The following is a 12,853-nucleotide window of genomic DNA, read 5'->3' as shown; positions in this document are numbered from 1 at the left end:
TCAGAACTCAGATTTTTCTTCTATGATAATAGCCAGTACAGAGTATATTGGAGTGGTGCTTCTGCAGCTACAAATTCAGATTCTTTGTGCTGTGAGATTTAAGTTTGCCTTTTATACTGTCAGAGAAAAGGCCTCTATTGATTTCTCTTTTTATCACAGAGCCACAGAATTTCTTAGATTGTAAAAGACCTCTAAGATCCTGGAGTCAAATAATGAATTTCACACTGACAAGTCCTTGACCAAACCAAGTCCCTCAGCACAACATCTCAGCACTAAGAATCACTATGGTTGGAAAGGAGCACGAAGGGCATCCAGTCCAACCTTCATCCCAGCATCCTCAATCACTAGACCATAGCCTCAAGCACCACAGCCACTCTCCCTTTAAACACCTCCAGGGATGGTGACTCCACCACCTCCCTGGGCAGCCTGTGCCAGTGCCTGAGCACCTGCTCAGTAGAGAACTTCCAACATCCAACCTAAACCTCCCCTGATCCAACTTGAGGCCATTTCCTCTTGTCCTAGCATTAGTAACTGGGGAGAAGAGACCAGCTGCAGCCTCACTACAACCTCCTTTTAGGTAGCTGTAGAGGGCAATGAGGTCCTCTCTCAGCCTCCTCTTCTCCAGACTGAACACCCCCAGCTCCCTCAGCTGCTCCTCACAGGCCATGTTTGCCAGACCTCTCCCCAGCCTCGTTGCCCTTCTCTGCACCCACTCCATGTGTTTATGTGTGAAACTGATTTAGCAAGCCTGGGGGCGTGGTGTGGATTTTTGGTGTGTGAGTTTTTTGGGGGGTTTTTTGTGTGGTTTTGGGTTTTTTTGTCAGTTTCTTTTGGATGCTGTTATTTGGTGGGAAGTTTGGGTGGGGTTTTTTGTTGTTTTTTGTTTGTTCTTTTTTAAAGAAAATGTTGCTTTCGCAGATGGTTTTCCATAAACCATTTGCTGGAAGCTGAAAGTGAAAATCCATGGATGTCTGTGTGAATGCATGTACAAAATGTGCTTCTTTAGAATAGAATCATAGAATTAACCAGGTTGGAAGAGACCTCCAAGATCATCCAGCCCATCCTAGCACCCAGCCCTAGCCAGTCAGCTAGACCATGGCACTGCCTCATCCAGTCTTTTCTTGAACACTTCCAGGGATGGTGACTCCACCACCTCCCTGAGCAGCCCATTCCAATGCCAATCACTCTCTCTGACAACAACTTCCTCCTAACATCCAGCCTATATCAGCCTGCAACCAGTTAACATCTTGTGATTCGTTCTGGTTTATTTCCTAAACTGGCATCACAGATGAGACTAAATGACAGTACCATTCGTCATTAATTTAGATTAATTTGGATACATAGTTAAGAATTAGACTGAGAATGGATTTGGACTGAAAGTAAGGTGAAAATTTTGATGTCTGAATCAACACTGACATCCAAATCTATTGATATTTATATGTTCAAACTAATTGCCTGTATCAGAAGTAGGGACAACTCTGTTCCCTCTATTGTAGCTTTTTCATTGTACAATAAAGAAAGCTTACATTTTAAGAGATTGTGTATGTTCTTTTCTAGAGCAGTGGGTATATGATTCTTTGATTCAAAAACTTAACTCAGAAAAAAACAAACAACCAAAAACAACCACAAAGGCTTCTGCATTTGTGGAGAAGGGAAAGGTTCTGGGCTCCATTCATTGCCTAGGAATTGCTTCTGCGGTCTATATCCACTAAATGAGATACACAAATAGGTCTGAATTAGCACCTCAGGATTTACAGTTCTGACAATGTAAAAATACTTTATCCATTTTACATTATTTGGTTCTTTTGTTTCACAGTTTTAACAGAACTTGAAGCTATACACACTTAAAGATACCTGATGAGCAAACCAGGGCCTCTTAGGTGACTGAATTTAAGATATCTCTGGATGGTCCTTGTTATATTTTTTCCTTGCTGGTTACTATATCAGACCAGAAAGTTGTAATTCATTTTATAGGTGTGTTATGGCATGGACTTCATGCAAATGCAGCTATGCCAGAGGGAGGCACAGAAGCACAGAATGTTAGGGGTTGGAAAGGATCTCCAAAGATCATCAAGTCCAACTTCCCCGATGAAGCAGGATTTCTTGGGGCAGGCCATACAGGAGCACATCCAGGTTGGCATTGAAAGTCTCTAGAGAAGCTTTAGTGGTGACCTGGCAGTGCTGGGTTAATGGTTGGACTTGATGATCCTAAAAGTCTATTCCTTTCTACATTGGCCAGGGATTGTTAACATGAGGACATGCAGCCCTTTGCTTTCACAAAGATCCATAGATTGCATTGGTTTGGAAGGGATCCTCAAAGGTCATCTTGTCCAAATCTCCTGCAGTCAGCAAGGACTCCTCCAGCAAGGTCATTCTGCCCAGATCCACATCAAGTCTGATTTTGAACGTCTCCAGGGACAGGGCTTCAACTGCATTCCTGGACTACCTGTTCAAGTATTTTATCACTGTCATTGCAAAGCACTTCCTCCTTATGCCTAAATTCCTCCCTATGCCAAACCTACCTATGCCTAATCCACCCTGCTCCACTTTAAAACCTCCTCCTTATGCCTAAATTCCTCCCTATGCCTAACCTACCTATGCCTAATCCACCCTGCTCCACTTTAAAACCTCCTCCTTATGCCTAAATTCCTCCCTATGCCAAACCTACCTATGCCTAATCCACCCTGCTCCAGTTTAGAACCACTGCCCCTCGTCCTATCACTGAAAGCTCTTCTAAAGAGTCCTTCCCTAGCCTGCCCTTCAGATATTGAAATGTAGCTATAAGGTCTCACTAAAGCCTTCTCTTTTCCAGGCTGTGCAACCCCACTTCTTTCAGCCTGTCTTCATAGGAGACGTGCTTCATCCCTCTCATCTTTGTGGCCCTCCTCTGGGCCCACATCTTGGCTTTGTTTGATGAACACTTGTCACAAATTTAGAGTGTGTCTAACAATTATTTTATGTGGAGAAGTGTTTTAAATACTGCTAGAGCGATGCATATGGCTGCTTTGCTGTTAACTCTTCCTCATATACACCAGTTTGGAGCATGTTTGTGTAACCACAGGAAGGTAAACATTTTTGTTAGAAATGAAATGAGGAGAAAGTTCTGCTAGAAGTCTCTAGAACAATACCCAGTTGGCAGCTGTCACTAGTGGTGTTCCCCAGGGATCAGTGCTGGGCACAGTCCTGTTCATTACTGATGATCTGGACAAAGGGAATGAGTCCATTATCAGTAAGTTTGCAGATGACACCAAGCTAGGAGCAGGTGTGGAGCTGTTGGAGGTAGGAGAGCCCTGCAGAGGGACTTTTCCAGGCTGGATGGGTGAGCAGAGGCCAATGGGATGAGACTGAACAAGGCCAAGTGCAGGGTTCAGCACTTTGGCCACAACAACCCCAAGCAGCACTACAGGCTAGGGCCAGAGTGGCAGAGAGCAGCCAAGCAGAGAGGGACCTGGGGTTGGTTGCTGGTTGATAGTAGCTGAAGATGAGGCAGCAGTGTGCCCAGGTGGCCAAGAGAGCCAGTGGCATCCTGGGCTGGCTCAGGAGCAGTGTGGCCAGCAGGACAAGGGAGGTTATTCTTCCCCTGTGCTCAGCACTGCTCAGGCCACACCTTGAGTGCTGTGTCCAGTTCTGGGCCCCTCAATTCAAGAGAGATGTTGAGGTGCTGGAAGGTGTTGAGAGAAGGGCAGCAAGGCTGGTGAGGGGCCTGGAGCACAGCCCTGTGAGGAGAGGCTGAGGGAACTGGGGGTGTGCAGCCTGCAGAAGAGGAGGCTCAGGGCAGACCTCATTGCTCTCTACAACTCCCTAAAGGGAGGCTGTAGCCAGGTGGGGTTGGGCTCTTCTCCCAGGCATCCAGCTACAGAATAAGGGGACACAGTCCCAAGTTGTGCCAGGGCAGGTCTAGGCTGGATGTTAGAAGGAAGTTGTTGTCAGAGAGAGTGATTGGCATTGGAATGGGCTGCCCAGGGAGGTGGTGGAGTGGTCATCCCTGGAGGTGTTGAAGCAAAGCCTGGCTGAGGCACTTAGTGCCATGGTCTGGTTGACTGGCCAGGGCTGGGTGCTAGGTTGGACTGGATGATCTTGAGGTCTCTTCCAACTTGGTTGATTCTGTGGTTCTCTATAGACAGAGCAGCCACTACAGCCAAACTGAGCCTCCCTTGCTGTGCAGTAGGAATGTAGAGTGTAGACGTGGATCTTGCCTTCAGTTTCACAGAGAGAATTTGCTGCAAAGAGCAGAAAGTTTTTCTTTCCAGGTTAACTTTATAATTATTTGAAAACAAGTAAAATGCAGGAAGCTATTTCTTGTTTTTCAGTGCTTCCCTGATGTTACTGCCTGTTGTTTTATTGTTGTTGTTGACCATTCCAATGATGTCTTCATAATAATTCTAAGTAATTTTAACTCCATTGCTTTTGGTACCTGACAATGGCATCACCAAGCAACTTGGCAAGACAGAACCACTGGTACATCTTCTGCCAGCGTTTGCACCTGAAATGGCAAATGACCTTCCTCTTGTTGTGATTTCTGCTTGCTTTGGACATGGTCTGTGTGTAGTTTCTAGAGCAGCCAGACTGGATTAATTTATTTTTCATTAAAGGATGGTCAAATAATAACACTCCTGCTGAACTGGAGCAGAGTACAGAAAAGTTCTGGCTCCTGTCACAGCTGGCAGCTCATGGCCTGGACAAATTCACTCTGATGTGAGTCAAGCACTGGCAGGAGGGCCAGGCCAGATGGTGGTGGCAAATGGTGCCACATCCAGTTGGCAGCTGTCACTAGTGGTGTGCCCCAGGGGTCAGTGCTGGGCCCAGTCCTGTTCAGCATCTTTACTGATGATCTGGATGAGGGGATTGAGTCCAGCACCAGTAAGTTTGCAGCCTTCACCTTTGATGGTCTTTGCCCTGCTCGCTGCAGTTGCCCCCCTGGTAATTGTGGGGCAATAGAAAATGTAATGCTTTCACATTTCAGCTGCCTGCCTCGAGTGCAACACTAGGACAGCCCAGCTTAGGTGCTGCCATTGTAGCTGTTGTGACCCATCCTTCTTTGATGTCTTCCCACTGCAGCCCTCCTTCAGACTCAGCTTTCACAGAATCACAGAACATTAGAGGTTGGAAGGGATCTCAAAACATCATCTAGCTCAACTCCCCTGCCAGAGCAGCATCACCTAGAGTAGGTCACAGAGGACAGTGTCCAGGTGGCCTTTGAATGTCTCCAGAGAAAGAGACTCCACAAGCTCTCTGGGCAGCCTATTGCAGTGTTTTGTCACCCTCACAGCGAAAAAGCTTTTCCTTATGTACAGGTGGAACCTGGTCAAGCTTGCACTCGTGTCCCCTTGTCCTATCATTGGACATCGCCAGCTCTGTCCTCCTGGCACTCACCTCCAGGTGTCTATGAACATGAATGAAGTCACCCCTCAGTCTCCTCTTCTCCAAGCTGAACAGACCCAGCTGCCTCAGGCTTTCCTCATAAGGGAGATACTCCACTCTCTTCATCATCTGTGTGGCTCTGTGCTGGACTCTTTCAAGCAGTTTGCTGTGCTTCTTGAACTGATGGGTCCAGGACTGGATGCAATATTCCAGATGTGGCGTTACTAGGGCCGAGTAGAGGGGGAGAACCTCTCCTTCGACCTACTAACCACTCCCCTTGTAATACACCCCAGGATGCCATTGGCTTTCTTGGCCACAAGGGCACATTGCCACCTTATGGTCTTCTTTCTGCCCACCAGGATCCCCAGGTCCTTCTCCTCTGTGCTGCTCTCCAAGAGATTTCTTACCTTTGTGATAAGTTATTCAGGTTGTGGTAGCTGCAAAAGGCTGAAGTGGTGATAACAGATGGAAGGAAGAAACTGCAGAGTGAAGCACAGCTCAGCACAAAAAGGCCTATGCCCTGCTGCAGAGGCAAGAGGGGATGACTGCCTGGGGTGTCTGCTTCTGGGCTTCTGTAGGTAGGAGTGGTATACTTCCCTTGAATAATCCTAGCTTGTGCTTAACCTGCAGTGCAGGAGTTACAGTTTAAGCTGATTAAAGTGCTTTAAGTTGTTGTGAGGTTGAGGGTATTTAATTGCATCTCACTTATGTGCACATACCAAATCACTCGCCCTGAAATCCTAGCGTTTGCTCTGCTGCAGTGGGGATCCAGGTCAGTGAAGCACAAACCCTTGCATTTAGGAGTAATTGCCTGGAGGACAAGCAGATACTGGCCAGGCAGCAAAGAAGCTGACGTTTTGGGGAACTGTGAGCTGAAAGCAAAGGGAAGGTTATGGTGCTGTGAAAATGGTAAAGGGCATCCTACAGCACAGAGCAGGAATTCAGCCAGTGCAGTGCAATGAACTTGGTGTCTGCAGTGGTGGTGGATGTTTGGAGGGAAATCTGCATCCCGTCCTTGCCCACATTTTTTTGAGGGAATAGGAAGATGAACAAGAAAAAGCAGAATTTTAGAGATTGGTGCTGTGGCTTCCTGATGCCTGTCAGTAACACTCACTTCAGGGGGAACGCAGCGTGCGTGATGTTAGCCAGAAAAAAGGAGTGCTCTAGAGACAGCTGTGCTGACTAGCAAACGCCCTCAGGAGTGCCTTCCTCCATCCCAGCTTCCTAGCAAACCTAACTCAATTTTGGACCATTTTCAGCTGGGACCTTTTTTCCTGCAGAGATCAAGGCATTGACCTGGAGCGCTCCTGAGCTGGAGATCTCACTGCAGACTTTGGGGCTTAGCTGCAGCCTGCTGTCTGGGAGGGACTGGCCACAGCAACCACTTAGTCTCTCTTTTTCTCTCTGGGTCATTTCAAGGTCCTGCTCTTAATCTTCAAAGCTTGTGATTTTCTGGGATTAGGCTACCTCAGCACCTTCCTTTTTACCAGGCTCATCAGAGTCATGTAAGTTTGCTGAGCTCTGGATGAAGGATTCAGTATCTGAATGTTCAGGGAAGTTTTACAGTTTCACAGCCTCAACTCTGGAAGTTCTGTTACGAGCGACCAGAGTGTCCTGCAGGCTGTGTACCTCCAGCATCTTTGTGCCAAATGGTCTTGTTTGTGCCCTGGCAGGCTCATAGGCCTATGAGATGTCCTGGCTTGCCCCACCCTTCAGCTCATGTGGCAAGCAGGGACTGGAGGAAAACAAAGGCTTGAGCCATTATGTCTCCTCCCAACGTGGTAAACAGGTACCCACAGGTGTTTTGATACTCCTTGGTGTCTTGCCCAAATAAGGGTGAGCAAACCCTGGGGTCACCTAACATGGTCAGTTTGGCAAAGGCCATTTTGATTGCTGATTCTGTGGCCAAAGGAGCCTTTGTACTCGGATGAGTAACATAAATGGAGCTAAGCTGCACGCAGCTGTGCTGCTTCTGCCCTGCTGCTGCTGCCTCACTGCTCTTGGACAATGTGTTCTGCTCTGCCTTGTGCTTCAGACCAGCTTAGCCCTGATGTTTTAAGCATGCACTACCTGGAAACTTAAAGTGCCTCAGGTTTCCCAGGAGAAGGTATTTATGTGCCTGACGACCTGGCAAGAAGTGCCACTGCCTTGGTGCCCTCTGCACATCTGCAGGTGATCACCCTGCCTGCAGCTCTGCAAACCTCTGTGCCAAGAGGAGCCAGGATCAGGTCAGAGATCGTCTGCCTCTTTCCCAGCAGCCTGGGAAGCTCTAGAAGCCTCTCAATGGCCGAGCAGTTCCAGCATTGCCACAAAGGAGCCAGGGACTAGTATGAGATTTCTACTCAGCTGCAGTGAGCAGCACAGCCTTGCCCTGGGGCTACAGGCTGCCTGTCTGTAAGTGAGGCAAAGCCATTTTTGTGCCTAAATTTTTCCATGTTTTCAGATTCTCCTACATGAATGAACTGCCCATAAGAGTCCATGTGAAGATTTGTCCAAACAAATTAGAACCCAAATGTAACTAATTAGTATACAGTTGTGGGCAGGGCTTTCTGGAAATAAAATTAGCTACATATTTTATAATTCCTGCCTTGATAATTGCCACAACTAAATCAGTTTGAACAAGTAAAATGTTTGGGCTCATCAGTTTTGGGCTCCCCAGTTTAGGAGAGACAGGGATCTGCTGGAGAAGGTGCAACAGAGGGCTAGGAGGATGATGAGGGGACTGGAGCACTGCCTGATGTGGAGAGGCTGAGGGACTTGGGACTTTTTAGTCTGGAGAAGAGAAGACTGAGAAGGGATTTAATAAATGTTTATAAATATCTGAGAGCTTGGGGTCAGGAGGGGGGGACAGGCTCTGCTCACTGCTCCCTGACGTAGGACAAGGAGCAATGGAGCACAGGAGGTTGCACCTCAACACAAGGGGGTATTTCCTTACTATGAGGGTCACAGAGCACTTGAACAGGCTCCCCAGAGAGGCTATGGAGTCTCCTTCTCAGGGGACTTTCAAGGCCTGTCTGGATGTGTTCCTGTGTGATCTATGCTAGGTTGTATGGTCCTGCTCAGGCAGGGGGGTTGAACTGGATGATCTCTTTGGGTCTCTTCCAATCCTTGACATCCTGTGAGCCTGTGATTTAATTTTTCAATAACACTGTTGAAAGGAGACCTCTAAATACACAAGACCCGAAGGAAACACAGTCTTGGAACTCTTTCTTGGTGTGAGAGGCTATTTCTCTTGAAAGGGTTGGGTGAGCACAGGAAAGGAGTAATTTATTACACATCTACCACTCAGTAGTTTTTGCTTGCTAGTAAAAGCCTTGATGGCTCAGCAGCAAATGCAGAGCCCATTTCCTAAGTGGAATCGATGTGGTGAAAGAAGCAGCTTGAGGACAATGTGCCCTGTTCCCATCACGCCTTTGCCAAAGGTGATGCCAGCAGGCGACTCCCAGAAAGCAGGATATCCAGAGAAGTGTTTGTCAGTGCAAAATAGAATTTGGGTTGATGTCCTCACATACACATGTGCATGTTCTGCTGCAAGGTAGGACACTTTTCACAGCATCACAGAACGTTAGGGGTTGGAGGGGACCTCCAGAGACTGAGCCCAACCCCTCGGCCAAGGCAGAATTGCCTAAGGCAGGCTGCACAGGAATGCATCCAGATGGGTTTTGAAAGTCCCAGAGAAGGAGACTCCACAGCCTCTCTGGGCAGCCCATTTCAGTGCTCTGTTGCCCTCACCATAAAGAAGTGTCTCCTCACGTTGAGGTGGAACCTCCCGTGGTCTAGTTGGCACCTGTTGTTCCTTGTCCTGTCACTAGGCACCACCAAAAAGAGGCTGGCATCTTTATCTTGCTACCCACCTCTCAGATACTTATAGACATTGATAAGATCCCCTCTCAGCCTTCTCTTCTTAAGATTAAACAGCCCCAGGTCTCAGTCTTTCTTAATAGGACAGCTGCTCCAGTCCTGCAATGGTCCCTGTCGCTTTGCAGCAGACTTTCTCTAGCAGATCCCTGTCTCTCTTGAATACAGTATTGCAGGTATCATCTCACCAGGGCACAGTAGAGGGGGAGGAGAACCTCTCTAGACCTCCTGGGCACACTTTTCTTAGTGAATGCCATTTGCCTTCTTGGCCACAAGACCAATGCTGCATCCATTGCTGTTCCAAGGATCATTTGCTGTCCACTGGGACTCCAAGGTTTTTCTCTATGGAGCTGCTTTCCAGCAGGACAATCCCCAAGTCTATACTGGTGCCTGCTGTTATTCGTCCCCAAATGCAGGACTCTACACTTGTCCTTATTAAACTTCATCAGGCTCACCTTTGCCCAGCTTTCAGCCTGCCCAGATCTCACTGGCTAGCAGCACAGTCTGCCAGCCAACCCTCCCAGTTCTGTATCATCAGCAAGCTTGTTGAGGGCACATTCAATACCCTCAACTGGGTTGCTGATGAAGATACTGAGCAAAACTGGACCCAGCACTGATCTCTGGGGAACACCACTGGCCACAGGCCTCCATCTGGAATCTGCACCTTTATCACAACTCCCTGACCTGTGTTGTTGAGCCAGTTACTGAGCCACCTCACAGTCCAGTAATCTAACCCACTTCTCTTGAGTTTGCCTTGAGGATGTTATGGGAGACTGTATCACAAGCCTTTCTGAAGTCAAGGTAGATGGTGTCCACTGCTCTGCCTTCCTCTATCTGTTTGGCCATGCCTTTGTAAAGGTTACCAGATTAGTCAGGCAAGACTTCACCTTAGTCAATCCATGCTGCCTACTCTTGATAACCCTCTTTTCTTTCATGTGGTTAGAGATGGCCTTCTGAACAAGCTCTGCTCCATCACCTTTCCAGGAATGAGTTGAAGCTGATTAGTCTGTAGTTGCTTGAGTCTTCCTTCTTGCCCTTCTTTGAAGACTGGAGTGACACTGGTTCTTTTCCCATCCTCAGGCACCAGCCCCCTTCTCCATGGTCTTTCAAAAATGATGCAGAGTGGCACAGCACAGACATCTTCCTCAGCACTCCTGGATGCACCCCATCAGGGCCCATGCATTTATGTGTTTTTATTCCATCCAAGTGATCTCTAGTGCTGACAGTCTCTAACACTGACTAGTGGAGGATTGTTCTCCCTCCAGTTTTGCTTTTTTACCTTCAGTGTCTGGGGTTCCCGAGGCCAGGTCTTAGCAGTAAAGACTGAGTTGAAGAAGGCATTCAGTGATTCAGTAAGGCAGTTTAAGGCTTACTGGAAAATTCCAGTAAGAGAAATCAGGAGTCTCCTGAAAGTTCAGTGCAGAATGTAAGTAGATTATAGCACTGCTTGTGAAAGAGTAACAATGCTAAAGTCTCTCTGTTCGTCGGTTTGCTGAGAGGCATGAAACTGCAACGCCTGAACAGATCCATGCTCCTGGGCTCTGTCACTGCTCCTTCACCTCTCTGACTCCCCACACTGAATATTAACCTTGACATGAGATCTTGCTGGTTCTTCTCTCTGGGGTGCAGAGAAGGTGGCAGTGTGAAACTAATGACTGGACTCAATGATCTTGAAGGTCTTTTCCAGCCTAAGAAATTCTATGATTCTGTGTGGCTATATTGTGTCTGGGAGTGCTGAGAATAAACCCCCTGAGTCAAGTAATGAGAAGGTGTAGGCACACTTTGACCTCATGCTAAGATTTTAGAGCCAGGGTAAGAAGCTCCACTGGCTTCATCTGGAAACAAGTGTGTGTGGCTGCCTCCATCTGCCTGCCACCTACTGGAAAGGGCTACTAGCCCTGTTGTCGGTTTGAGGAGTACTGGAGGCGAATCTCAGCCTTTAAGAAAACTCCTTTAAAAATTACCTCCTGAGCTCCTTTTTCTCCCCATTACTCTGTGAGAATACCACGAGCTTGAGCACGGCAGTTAGGTTGTTGAGTGATGAGTTGTGAAGAACTTCAAAAAGGTTATTCATTTGGACACTGTTTTCAGGTGACTTCCAGAGCGCTTCTTAATTCCTCTCCCTCTGCTCTGGCTCAAAAAATTTGGCTTTTATACAACTTTTTAAAACACCTTTTTATTGTTTTGCTTTGCATCTGTTGAATCTGCAGCTTGCTGGGGAAGAATATCAGACTGGAACTGCAGTTAAAACACACCTTAACAGCTTGGAAAGCAAAGGCTGGCATTTGTGCTGTCTGATTAAGAACGGATTGAGGAATACTTTCCTCACCGTGTATGTGCTGCCTTGCAGATCTTTTTTAGGGAACACCTGATAAGACTCAAGTGCTTGAACTGGCAAAAATGTAGTCTTTGAGGCATTCATCAAGGAATAGCTTGTTTTGCACTGATGGTGGAGTGCTTAAACTAAGAAGCGACTGACTGCACAGTACCCCGTTGCAGAAGCACATGTGCAAGTGAAGATGGAAATGGAAATGTGAAACTAAAGGTGGGGGGAAAGGCTTTGTGTGAAAGCTTTGAAAGCTTTCAGTGCAGAACAGCATTTGTGTTAGATTTCCATGGTGGTTAGGTTCTTACACTGGATTGCAGTAGATGAAGAACTGGTAGCGCAGCCTTGCTGTGAGTGATTTACTGATTGAACCTAGTAACAGTGTGAAAGGCTTATTATGGGGGAGTTGAGGCTGGGAAACTTTCCTTGCTGTGGTGGTTTGGGTGTTCCCAGCCTCCTACACTTAAGAAAATCACCCAGACTAGGCTCAGCTACTGGAAATTGAATAATGAAGCTTTATATTTACAGCTTAGCACAATATCCAAGCAGGTGTTTACAGTCTATACAGCTACAGACAGACATAGACAAGGTAAAGGTAATGCAGAAACACAGCAGCCCTCCCAGAAACCAGAGTGCCCAGGAGGGGCTCCCAACCACCCTTCCATCTTCTCCCACTCCTCTACCTGACCCCAGACTTTGCCTTACATTCAAGGTTAGTTTGGAGGGCTGGACAGGGGCATTAGGAAGCAGAAGGATTAATCACACAGACAGAGAGAGAGAGAAGTGCAGCCCAAAGCCCAGAGAGAGACTGCCTTATCTCTGTTTGTGTTCTTGTTCTTATCCATCTCAGCAAGCCTATGAGTGCAGCAGCCATCACCATTGGTTCCTGTTCACAGCCTAGCATCTAATTCCTCTCACCAAACTGTCCCAGCTCGGCTCAAACCAGCACACTTGCTAATATCAGTCAAAAGCAATAAAAGGACAAGATCTGTGGGAACCTGCTGTCACCTTCATTTGACCTGATCTGATGAAGCTGAAGAGGACAAACCTTTATCTAGTGTGTACACAGGGTTTCACAAGTTGCCTGCAGGTTGCAGCTGTGCAGCTGGCCCCTGGCAGCAGGGCAGGGGGAAGGGTGAGGCCCATGATCTGGACCTCAGGATTCCTGATCCTTTACTGCTACCGCCAGTACGAATCGAAACTTGTAGAATTAGCTTCCACCTCAGGGATCAGTCCTGGGACCAGTCTTGTTCAACATCTCTGTAGGTGCCATGGACAGAGGCACTGAGTGCAGCCTCAGCAGGTTTG

The 12,853-nt window shown here is 47.5% G+C and overlaps 1 protein-coding gene across 11 annotated transcripts in view; it reads left to right on the top strand.

Annotated features, from left to right (window-relative positions):
• FHOD3 (formin homology 2 domain containing 3) overlaps positions 1 to 12,853 on the top strand; it is a 415,781-nt gene that overhangs the window by 47,363 nt on the left and 355,565 nt on the right. The window lies entirely within an intron of this gene.

Source organism: Pogoniulus pusillus, chromosome 21, assembly GCF_015220805.1.
Source record: "Pogoniulus pusillus isolate bPogPus1 chromosome 21, bPogPus1.pri, whole genome shotgun sequence".
In the NCBI taxonomy this organism is placed as follows: Eukaryota; Metazoa; Chordata; class Aves; order Piciformes; family Lybiidae; genus Pogoniulus; species Pogoniulus pusillus.
Note: the sequence above shows the minus strand (reverse complement) of the source record. Positions and strands in the feature narration are given on the sequence as shown.